General features: G+C 41.7%; 1 protein-coding gene and 1 long non-coding RNA gene across 2 annotated transcripts in view; one reads left to right on the forward strand and one right to left on the reverse strand.

Moving 5' to 3' along the window:
• The window catches only part of LOC123980196 (zinc finger protein 431-like), a 49677-nt gene that overhangs the window by 30319 nt on the left and 6784 nt on the right, over positions 1–12574 (forward strand). The gene's annotated exons all lie outside the window — the stretch shown is intronic.
• LOC123980253 lies at positions 707–8705 on the reverse strand. The gene is made up of 2 exons (XR_006827438.1): positions 8354–8705; positions 707–6999 (listed from the first exon to the last, which is right to left on the reverse strand). It is a non-coding gene; the product is annotated as an uncharacterized LOC123980253 (long non-coding RNA).

Consider the following 12574-nt stretch of genomic DNA (forward strand, 5'->3'; position numbering starts at 1 on the left):
AGGAAGGTCGCACCCTCCTCCTCTGCCTTGTATGCAGCCTGGCTGGAAGACCAAACAAAAAGATTCATGTTCATGCTCTCAGTTTCATTCTGAAGGAACTGAACGAGAATCGCACCATAAATATTTAAAGCGCTCCTGTAGAGAACACTGTGTATCATTACATCCAAGGACCGTGTTTATATTTGTTATACAACCCTTTTTATGAAGCATAATGTCCATAAACTTTGTTTACTTGTGTGTGACTGAAGCCACTAGAGGGAAGTGCAGCGCGGTCAGTTAAATGGTCATGGGGAGTGTTGAGCAGCTGCTGTGGTGAGGAGCAGTGACAGGAAGCGCCCAGCAGGTGGCAGCAATTCTACCTGCTTGTATAAAGAACTAAAAGTATTTTGTCATAAATTACTCCAGAGTCCCCTTAATTGAGATATTAAACTGTCTCCTGATCTGCTCTGAGTTCAGCAGCAGAAATCATCTGTGTTACATCATGACCACCAGTACTTTGTTGCTGCTCTCCTGAAACAAAAGTGGGAGAAACAATCGGTCCATTTATCATTTGTCATCCCTGCAACTCCTCCATAAATCCCTCCGTCTGTCCACAAAGACTTGTGTCATTTTCTTGTGGATATTCGCATGCTGCACTTGTGGCTGTTTAGTCATCTGAAATCCTCATGTGATCCACGAAACCGCAAACAGAAAGGAAGCAAAAATGTGCACTCAGCAGATATGGGTTTTATTTAGAGTTACTGATACTTAAGACAATAAAAAAAACAAAAAACATTTCATTAGTAGTCACTGTAACAGAGTAACGATCACAAGTTACCCCGTTTAAAATGTAATAGTCTATTTCAATTATCAAAGAATGATTTGATAAACATTTTTATAAGTAACTGTAATTTAATCACATTTTTTCCCCTGTAACTGAAACACTTATTTTGTAATAAATGATGTTAATAATTTACTTGTAAATCCCCAACACAGTAATGCACTAAAAGGTAAGATGGTGAAAGGAGAGTAAACATGTCAACATAAAAGACAAAATCGATTGAACATCATTATTTCCAAAAACTGAACACTTTTTCTAAGAAGCAAAGGTTTTGGTTATCAGAGCACGATGGAACACTTAAGTTCTGGTTTAACCAGTTTTTTTGAATTAACCAATAAAACTTGTTGAGAAGAAACTGACAGTGTTGACTTTATAGGAAACAAGCAACAACAAAGACTTATTTGGTTCATTCATGTAAAACATCAAGTCAAAAACTCACAATGTATTCAGGATTTAACAGATCGCTAAAAACACAAACTGCTTTCCCCAGCAGTAATTAAAATATGAACATTGAATTTGCTCACACAGTTAACAGTGAGCTGCAAATTAATGAGAGAAAACACAAACCAAAAGGCATAAGTTTAGAAGTTTTTAGAAGTTGGTGCAGGATGCAGGAATTAAAGTGTTTAAGGCTCAAAATCTTCTAGGGTAATGACCCTCCCCACCATTGACATGCGTCCCCCAGCGATGTTGAAATGAAAGGAACCTTGTGAGCATGTGGCTCCAATTTACATCAATGATAAATTCATTCATGTTAAGTTACAAACTCCTGGACTTTAACAGCTCCTGTGTTTCAGCAGGTTTTCTACACATTCAGACTCTCCATTCTGATTGGCTGATGAGCTACCATCCATTTCTCACAACCACGCCGTGCAAACTGTGATGTTCGTGTTTGTTTGCAGTTTTGAATTAAAGCGGCAGTGTTATCAAAGACCGCAGCAGTGAAGAGCTCGGAGCTGGGGTTATTTATGTAACCAGTAAAATACAACAGTGCGCCTGCGTGTTTGACGAGGAGATCCAGCTCCACTAACGGTCGGAGGAGCAATGAAATTGCAGCCTGCAGGTGTGAGGGGCATGTCAGGCTCTGAGAAGCGTGTGAGAGGTAAAGAACTGGAAGATCCTGGTTTAATATCTAATTATGTAACAACATGAATATCTGTAAATCAACATATCGACCACTTTCTTCATGAGTCGTCCCTGCTGGTCATGGATGACTCTCATTACTAATTATAATCACTACTTCATGAGTATAGTTGTGCCTATAATATGACCGGTAAGCTGTGGCTGGCAAAAACACAAACGGTCTTTACTAAGTGTACTGAATGTTTACAGAACTAAACAATAAAGAACAAACAGTATAGAAATAAATTGGGACTTGTAGTAAAAAGCAGTAAAGTAGTTATTGACCTCCACCAATCCAATAACGTTTCACTGCACGCTTGTCATGATATTAATGTCAGTCCCGAGCTGAGCGAGTCAAAGGGCTTTCATTAATTTCACAGTCCCGATTTTTGACATAAGTACGTCTTAAAGAGACCCAAAGACAACTCGGGTGTTTTTTGACAGACACACAAAAGTTTCATAGACGTTACTTGGTTCCCGTTACCATACCAACCGAGGATTCAACATGTCACCTCGTAAAAAGTTCTCAAAAACAACATAAAAACAGTCTAGCACGACAGATTCCCTTCTCGGGTCTCTTTAGTTCAAAGACTGATGATGACTTACGAGTCACGATAATCCGACGACTTCTCATAAAAACCCACCTTTGATCCAGATGCATTTGCTAATTACAGGCACATTTCCAATCACCCAACATAATCTCAAACATAACACCCTTTTCTTTAAACTTTCAGTCTGGTTTCCGCTCTGCTCACAGCACAAAAACAGTCCTGGGTGGAGTCACAAACGACCTACGAATGGCAGCTCATTCTCCTCGATCTGTCTGCAGCATTCGATGTGGATCGTTGGCTTACTCCTCAGGCTACACTAAACCCCTGGACTCACTGACCGAACAGAGTACATTTCACTTGGAAGTGCAAGGTTCCTGCAACAAACAGTTTCCTGCAGGGTCCCCCAGGGGTCAGTTCTTGGCCCCATCCTCTTCATCATTTCCATCCTCCCCCCTCGGCCAAGTCATTAGCTGCTATGGAGTCTCATTTCACTGTTATGCTGATGACACACAACTGTACATGAAATCGGACACACACACCTCTGCAGCCTCACCAACATCATCTCCGTCTTCATCTCTTCTTGTCAGGAGGAGATAAAGGTCTGGATGAAACAGAACTTCTTCGAGTATTACAGCTCTAAAACTGAGGCAGTTCTTGTTGGCAACTCACATCAAGTCCAGTCAAGCTCCATAACCAGTATAACTATCTCTGGTCATGACCGCCCACAACTCACCTTTGAAGCCCATATCAAAAACCTCTGCAGATTCTCTTTGTATCATCTAAGAAATATTGCAAAACTCTGTTTCACCACCGCTGATGCTGAAAACCCCCTTTGTCTCCTCAAAACTCAATTACTGTAACGCACTGCTCGTCAGGATCCCTAACAAGAGTCTGCAGTATATTCAGCACAGTGCTGCAAGGTCTCTCTCCTCACCCACCAGTACATCTTTGGAAATGTTCCCCCCTCCTACCTGAAAGAACTACTAACCCCTCTCATAACAACATACACCAATCAGCCGTAACATTATGACCACTGCAGGTGAAGAGAATAACACTGAGTGGGTGGGACGTATCAGGCAGTAGGCGAACATTGTGTCGTCAGAGTTGATGTGTTAGAAGCAGCAAAAATGGGCAGCATGAGGATTTGAGCGACTTTGACAGGAGCCAGACTCTGACTGCTAGACGACTGGGTCAGAGCATCTCCAAACCCGTCTGCAGGAGTCAGTACCGATCAAAAGCGGTTCGATTAAGGAAAAGCTGGTGAAACAGCGACAGGCTCATGTGTCCAAGGCTCATTGATGCATGTGCAGAGTTTAAAATTTGCACCAGCCACCAGAGAAATGGTAGATTTCCTTCACTCACCAGCCAACAAACAATGGGAATCTGTTGAGTGGCGGGTACACTTTGAGCATTCACTAGCCATTGGCTAGTAGACAAAAAAGTAAATTTTGCACCCTGTGCACGTGGAGAGCCCGTGTGATCCGATCCAACAGACGGTCAAAGTGATGCCGGTTCTGGTAGAAAGGTGTCAGACCACACAGTGGAGTCCAGGCCTCGATGGCTCAGGGCTGTTTTGATGGAAAAGCTGGTGGTCATAATGTTATGGCTGATCGGTGTTAATAATACCTTATATGTCTTTGTAATTATTAAAAAGGGAATTATAATAATAATAATTCTAGGATAAAAGTTTAATATTAGCATTAGTGTGGTAACACACACACGTCAAACACGTTCTGCTCACATATGTACGCATGGTCAAGACCCGTAAGGAGTCAGTTTGTTACGCACTGTGGCGCCCCAGAGCGTCATGTCTGAGTAAGGAGGTGGACGGGCGGGCCCGAGTACTGAGGACCAGGCCAACACACACAGAGAGGGGTATCATTTCTGTTCCCTACAGATCCATTTTTCAAAAAAGGACCCTGTAAGTTACGGAAAGGGTGTTTTAACCGTGGAACTTTGTTTATTTTTGAAGGTACGGCATCATTGCTGACAGCAAAGGGTACATAACTGTCCTTTTAATAAACTTAATGTACAGGCAAATGATGCAGACCCAGTGGATAACACACATGCCTCTGGTGTGTGAGACCCGGGTTCAATTCCCACTGTGACACGTCCACCATTGTGCCCCTGACACTTAACCCCTAGTTGCTCCAGAGGCGTGCGACCTCTGAAATATATAACAATTGTAAGTCGCTTTTTTTGTCACTAAGGGTGCAAAAATGTTCTTTTAGAGGTACAGACAAGAACAACACCGTTCAAAGGTACAGTCCTCGTACCCTGCTCGGGTACAGCATTCGTACCCTTGATTTCTCTGTGTGTAACAGTAAGGAGAAAACATATTCTTGTGAACTTCATCGTCCTGGGGCCATCTTTCGGAGCTGTCAACACACCTTTCATAAGCTCTCATTAAGCCGGCTGGCTCATTAACAGGCACACAAGTCAAAACTTACTCTTACACACATAGTGATAAAACATGAAGTCCTCGGGTGTTTCAAAATCAGACATCTTTTCCCAGGCAGCCCAGCCCAGGCTGAACCAGCCCGTGGTGTCCAGGGGCTGACCCTTTTGCTGTTTCAGCAGTGTCAGTAATTGATGCCAAATTAATTGCGAAGCCACACCCCGAACACACAGCTGGCTAAACACAGCGCAGTATAGGTTTCGCTCTATCTGAGGTCCGACACGTTCATGGATGCGCTCCATTGACTCTAATGCAAAAAGAGTCGTTTTCTAGCTTTTCTTGGCTGTATTTTTCTAACATATGGTCAAACGCTGTTCCTGGGGCACTTGTAATAGTTACAGCAGCTACCCAGAGAGGTTGAAAGGAGATTTATTCTCTTTCCAAAACCTAAAATAAATCCAGAAAAATAACCCTAACCCCACCCCTCACCCTACTGTTCTGCTTTTTAATGATTGTAATAATGAACAGAGGCCTACCCAGCTTTACAGGAATAGTGAAGCTGGGTCGGCCTTAATATCGTTGTCTTTTGTCTTAATCGTCGGGGGATGTGGTGGTTCACTTGTAGGCCTACTGTGTGATTTATCTTCTATCTTTAATTTTTTTCACGTCCGTTTGAGTCAGTTTGACAGCCTGAATACAACCTTCAAATCTATAATGCAACTGCAAAACTGTTTACAACAAATTTGACAAAACTGCAGTAATGGACAGTGGCAGCGCCGACAGTTTGTCGGACTTAGCAACAGTAACTAAGGGGTAAGCAAAGGGTCAATTGCCCAAACCGATCATGCTGTCTTTCGTCTGCCCCTCACCTGAGAGCAACCCAGCTCAAACTCCCACCAGCTCTCAGGGTTTTGGAGTAACACAAGCCTCCCCACCACGACAAGGTAACAGCACAAGGAGAGGAACTCGACCTCTTTAAATCCCAGTGGTTGAGATGCACCACCATCACCAGCACGATGTGTGATTTGCCTCTGTATGATTCTAACCTGAAACTTCAAACCAAGTCCTTTAAAGGCAAAGTGAGGAAATACCCTCACTTTCCAAAAGTGCCCTCACTCCGGAGGTCTGAAGCTGAGCTTGTTCCTCACAGAGACAGACCTACACCATGGATATACTCTCTCTCTCAAAGCCGGCCCCTGCAGACATCCCTCACGCCTGCAGGCTGCAGCTTCATTACTCCTCGGACCGTTAGTCACCTCCACATTAAACACAATCGCTGCTTGATAAATGAATTTTCAGCCGTTAACGGAATTTTAAATTCCCATGGAAGTTCAACTTCACTGTACCTGTTGTATGTTATTTGTTACATAAATAACCCCAGCTCCGAGCTATTCAGCTAAACCTCACTGCTGCTGTCTTTGATAACACTGGCCCTTTAATTGGTTGTGAGAAATGACTGGACATTTGCCAGCCAATCAGAATGGAGAATTCTGAGTGGCTGCGGTGAGGCCACAGTGGAAAAGCAGGTATTCATAGCTTAGTGTAGGATATTGGAAAAATCTGAGACTGCACTATTTTTCTTTTCTGCGATATGAAAAAACAAAGGAGTTTTTACCAGATGACTTCAGTTGCTCTATTTGAAATTATTTAGGCATGTTAGAATTATTGCATTGATTTTGTTGGAAAATAAATTAGCTAAAATATTTATTTTTGGTCTGAAGACTTTTTTGAGTGTAAACTACCCTCTCGAGCTTTAATGCAGCAACCATATTTTATTTAAAAGAGCAGCTTTCCACCAGTATAATACAAAAGTTGCTTTTCTTTTCAAACCCAAAGCCACTGTTTCAGTGTTTTTTACCTGTTCTTCAGTTATTTTCAAGAACCCTGCGAACCCTCCTAAAAGTCGGATAGCGTTGACGATGCTGAACAATATATTATGCAGCCCTAGCTTGGGGCAAATAAAGTGGTGTACCGTAAGGATCCTTTAACGTTCTTGTACATCATAACACCACCCACAAATCAAATGACAGCCATCACCACCAGCCCCACTACCAGCCCGACATGTCCAACCAGGTGTCCTCCAGCTCCAATAGGTTCAAATGCACCACCTGTAGAGCAGAAACAGTGTGAAGCATCAGCGGTCAGGTAGGTCAGAAACAGTCTGCAGAAAATGATTAGTCTTTCAGTTCATTCTCCATTACTTGATTAGTTGTTTGGTCTGTATTAGGGATGTCACGAGAACCGGTACCAAGTCGATAGAAAAATTCTGAAAACATGCCGGTACTCGTTCTTCTAGGTATCCAAGTTTGAGACAGCTGGCATTGCTGTGTAGCAAAGCCAGCTATGTAAAATATGGCGTTTGCAATTGCTAAAGGCTAACGTGTTTAGGCTGCCGTAATGTAACCATAGCTTGTAGTAGCAGGCAGTCGTCTGTCATAGTTTCGTTAGCGTTTTAAAGTTTTTCTCAATCGCTTTGGCACAATCGTCAACATGACTATCAAACTGTCGAACAATGTGACTAATTATATGAACATTAGGTCAGTTGTTCACATGACTACAGTCATTTATACTTGCTTTGGCACAAAATGCACTAAGTGATCAAAATACTTACTGCATTTGTTTGCTATTGAGTCATATTTTCCCTAAAAAGCTACTATGTACACGTTCGCTAAAATAAACAAGTAAATCCCTACATGCTAATCCGAGCAAACAACAATCACAATAACCGTTCACACATATATTAAATACATAATAGTTCTGTGTTTTGTTATTGTTGTAGAAGTTGTCAATTCAATTTCCTCACAATTTAGAGCAACCATATGCAACTGCTGACCAATTTAGCAGACAGGTAAAATTACCAATAGGTTCTCAAACACATTTATACTGCAAGGGTAAGACTCAACGTTACAGCTGTGGAATGGGTCAGAGTCTGCCCGCAACAATAAATATGCAATCACTTTCACTTGTCTGCGGTTCTTGCATAAATTACACAATTTACTTAACCTACAGAACTTTAATAAAAACAGTCTCCTGGTTGAAAGTCCAGTTTCTGGTCCACTCCTCCACCCAAACTACCGCCTTATTTGGACCTTTGTGTTAAATATACTACAACAACCCCACAGACTCTCGTGTTTCAGTTTTTATTCTATAGTGTTTACATGACCAACGTTAATGAATTAGGACTTCTGGAAGGTCACAGGTCGTAGTGCAGAGCAGCAGCATCGTGAGTGAGTATGAGTAAAAAAGGGGAGATGGGATGATACAACAGTTTGAGACACGGTGGGTCTCAGTTTAGCATTGTAGAAAAAGCAGGAACGAATTAAACATTTCCTGGTGGTCCAGGGTCAGCACCTAAATTAAAGAGTGTAGGGAAGGGGGCACAAGGCTAACTGGGGTAGAATTAAAACATCTGCTTTGTCAGCATGAAGCTTTAGGAAACAGCACACTGAACCGAACACTCACGTGATTGTATAACGGTCACTTTGACGATGCTGATGGGCTCGGACTTAATAACATGTCTCGTCGTGCGTTTCGTGGCTTCCTGTTTAACTCGACACTCGTATGTTCCAGAGTCGTTGAGCATCACATTCTTCAGCACTAATGACAGGTTGCCATCTTTCACCTTGCTGTCCGCCAGCTCCACCCGGTCCTTATAAGAGGGATGCTGAAAGGTGTTATCAGCCTGCCCGTCCCTGTAGAAGAAGACGTACTGTGTCGTCATGTCAGGCCTGCTCCACTCTGCAGCTCTGATGGGGGATTGCCCTGGTGCTCGACACGGTAAAGTCACGTCGTCTCTAGGGCGAGCAATTATGCTCACCTCTGAAAGAGGGAAAAGAAAACAGACAGCAGAAGGGTTGAAAGGAGCCATGACTCGAGGAGCTGGTTTTAAACACAACTTCTTATTAAACAGGGTTTAAACACTTAGCTGTAGACTGTTTTCAATGAATGAGAATCACATGATGTATTCATTATTCACTATTACTGTTCACCAATTCTTTAACAATGTAAATATTGTACATCCACACTCCTTTTTTACTTTGCCTAGAGGTTGCTTATAGGGCTCAAGCTGTGGTAGTAATCAAGCGCACCTCGAGCTGTGAATCCAGACAGTTGTGACAGAGTGGTAACGTAGCTGGGAGAGTTTTGCACTATCAACATCTACAAGCTGAAGCGCAGACTTGCTCTGTTTGGGACTGTGAGCTGCACTTTATCAAAGCTGCTGATGTTAACGTGTGTGTGGATTTGTGGTGAGATTTCTGCCTGATCAGTTTTTTCAGTTGGTTTTGATTCCTCATGCAGCATACATTGCCAAACTGTGTCGGTCAAACCTGCGTCTACTGAGTCTAATAACACATTGATGAGTCCTAACGATCATAAACTACAGAAATCTTAGGACAAAACAAGACATTTGAGGATAGACCAACATTTTTCACCATTTTCTGACATTTTATAGACCAAACTACAGATTGAGTAATCGAGAAATTAATCTACAGGTGAATCCACACTGAAAACGACACAGCTGAAAGAATAAGGCTAAGATTGTCATGTACACGCCACAAGACTACATCTGAGCAAAACATTCATATTAAACCCCGTTAACTTAGGCCTTCACACTGTCAAGAGATTTTCTGTCTTCCTGCCTGTGTCAGCTGCAGCTGGTTTGTCTAATATTACAGTTTGCTCTTTGTTTGTAAAATATGACCCTCTGCTGCCAGTAGACTTGTGCATATCTGTGATTGGTCATCCGCTGCTATCACTGCCTCTTTTATGTGAACGCGCTCACGGCTGGATCGGGAAACCCTGGATAGACTTACTGAGTTGATAACCGTGTCGTGTAAGACTTAGGCTTGATAAAAAGGCTTGAATTTTTACCAACATGTTTATTTTCAACAAAAACAGACGCCAGTTAGAGGACAAAAGTTTCAGGGTCAGAGATTGATGCAGAATAGAGTCCCAGTCTGTTAACAGCTTCTTCTGGACCTCCTATCACAGCTGTTTCTGAGCGTTACATCATCTCTTGGCTCTCTTTCCTGCTGCACCTGGATCTGTGGAAAGTCCCACATATTTGGGAGCATGAGGAGGATTTCAGATGTTGTATTATTCCTCCAGGTTTTTATGGTTAATAGAATCAAATTGTCTCATGCTATATAAATTGTTTTTAAGTGGACACAGGGACAAGACATATCCTGTTACTGACATGGAGGCATTGATTGTTTGTCTAATTGTTTGAATTTTGTCTGTGAAGGAAGCAAATTCATTGCAGGCCCTGGTGGATAGTAGTTCAGAGGCTACAGACACAGGAGGGTTGTTTATCTTGTCGACAGCAGCAAACGTGCATTATTAGTGTTTTTGGTGATGATGGCAGAGAAGAAGGACCGCCTTGCATTTCTCAGCTCTAAATTATAAATGTGAAGTCTCTCTTTATAGATGTCATAATGAACCTGGAGATTTGTTTTCCGCCACCTGCGTTCAACTTTTCGACACTCTCTTTTTTGAGTTCTAACCAGCGTGACCACCTAAATGTAAATATAATATATAATAAAATCACCAACAATAACGTCAAAGTCAACACAGATTATAGACAGCAGGTCACCAAAATCAAAAAAGTTTGCACAGTATTTAAGGGGCCTGTAGACATTTAGAAACATATCTCGAGAAGAGGAATTCAAATTCAAAAGAAGCAAAATTCCCATTAGACATATTTGGGCTGAGGTGGCTCTCCTTCAAGGTTTCTGGCATGTTGTGTTATGTCTTCTTTTTGTTTAGATTCCTGTTGTCTCTTGTCCTTGGCAGAGGGAACAGATGAGTGACACAGAAAGTAAAACAGGTTGGAGGTTGAACAATTTTACTCCTGACTTGTTAAGGCGAAGTCCAGGGTTGGGTTTAGTTAAGTCAGATAATGGAAAGAGATCCTGGTATGTTGACCTTGCTTTGTGGGATGTAACAATAAACACATTGCATTTAGCTGATGCTTTTATCCAAAGCAACTTACTATTGTCAGAGGTACATCACCACCCACATTTTCTAAAATAAATAAATAGCCCAGATATAATCTGAACTACAGGGAACAGAAAGAGCAGTAGAATATTTCAGTCTTCAGTGGGAAAACTAAATTAAAGAACAAATTTAGGTAACAAAATAATGAGCTGCTAGCACATACAAGAGAATCTTAACTGATGACACTTAACTAAATATAATTAGTTGGATATTCAGTAGTAGTAGTTTTACTTAAAAAAAAACTTGATGCTAAAGCAAAATATGAGAGTAAACTACTCTCCTCAGCCATTTTAGTGGAAAACCAGATAACGATCAGTGATACAGGCAGCGTGAACATGTTGTAGCCTGCAGCCAACACCAGCCTCTTTACTGATGCAGAAATCTGATTTGATAGATTTAGAGGAAATCTACTAGAGATGATACTCAGACTGCTTGTTTATGGTTAAAATCATAATCACGATTATTGAGGTCAATATTGAGACCACGACAGTTTAACAGCTTGTTTGCAGTGTGAGCCAGTCAAGTGAAATAATCATTTTGTACACTGTAATTTGGCTTTGCAGCGCTCAAATGTATTTACTGTTGTGCAGATCCTGTTTTGTAGTGTTCATTCTGTTGGAGTTTTTTTGCATGGTTTGTTTTATTGTGTTGCTTTGGACTTTTATTTTATTGTATTTCACTCAACATTGTTCAGTCACAGACAGACAAGAGCTGCTCAGCTGGTAAGCAGGACAGAGAGACAGAGAGATTCACTGCAGCTGCATTACTGTGATCTGCTGACATCAGACTCTGAGAGGAGAGAACAAGACACCAGACTGCTGTTCCTGCACTTCACTCTCATTGTCTTAGTTTTTAAAGCGACAGTAATGTTTCCATATGGCACGTGTGGAAAATAGTTCAGGTGAGCTAGAGGTGGCCTAGTTGTGTCATACTTGTGACGATGGCTGGAGCCGGTGTTACTGATTTCTCAGTTCGTGTCTATATTGAGACCAAACCTTTCCATCACCTTAATCACAGGTTTAACAGAAATCCATGGCAAGAGAAAAATCCAGCGACCTCTCAGCAGCTGTGGGATCATAACATTAGGTTGTGACTTGTCAGGGAAACTTTACGGAAACATTTCATAGTAAAAAGACTTTTCTGCCTTAATAGGCCGTAGGTTTTCCAAATCCACGTCCCTCACACATAAGTCTTCCAAGCTCCAGCCACACCTGCCGCCTGTGGGCCTTACACTTTGTTCTTCACCTGAGTTGCCAGTCTTGTGTTCAGTTAGTCTGCATAGTGATTCACTAGTTATCTCATTGATTTGCTTTCTCTTAAGAAAGTCGTTTGTAGTTATGATTTGAGTTTCATTTGTGAGAGTTTATAAATATCTTTAGTTTTGGTGCACAGACTCCTTTTCTTGTTGCTTTTAGTTTTAATGTGCTCTGCCTCTGCTTCATCTGGGCTTCAGTTGAAGCTGAACATGCCACAGCCTGCTGAGAGGCTTTAGGGACCCAGCTGTTTTCAAAACAAGAATAGCATCAATGTGAAACAGAGTGTGACTCCATTATGGTTTTATGTCCTTTATCTTGTTTTCATAATAGTTTGAAGCCAAAATCGTAACCAAAAGAAAAACTGGATTCAATTAGAACTGCAGAGCCAAAACTTTTACAGCGAGAAATCGAACATGTTTTTTTCCCCCTG

The sequence above is a fragment of the Micropterus dolomieu genome, linkage group LG12, assembly GCF_021292245.1.
Source record: "Micropterus dolomieu isolate WLL.071019.BEF.003 ecotype Adirondacks linkage group LG12, ASM2129224v1, whole genome shotgun sequence".
In the NCBI taxonomy this organism is placed as follows: domain Eukaryota; kingdom Metazoa; phylum Chordata; class Actinopteri; order Centrarchiformes; family Centrarchidae; genus Micropterus; species Micropterus dolomieu.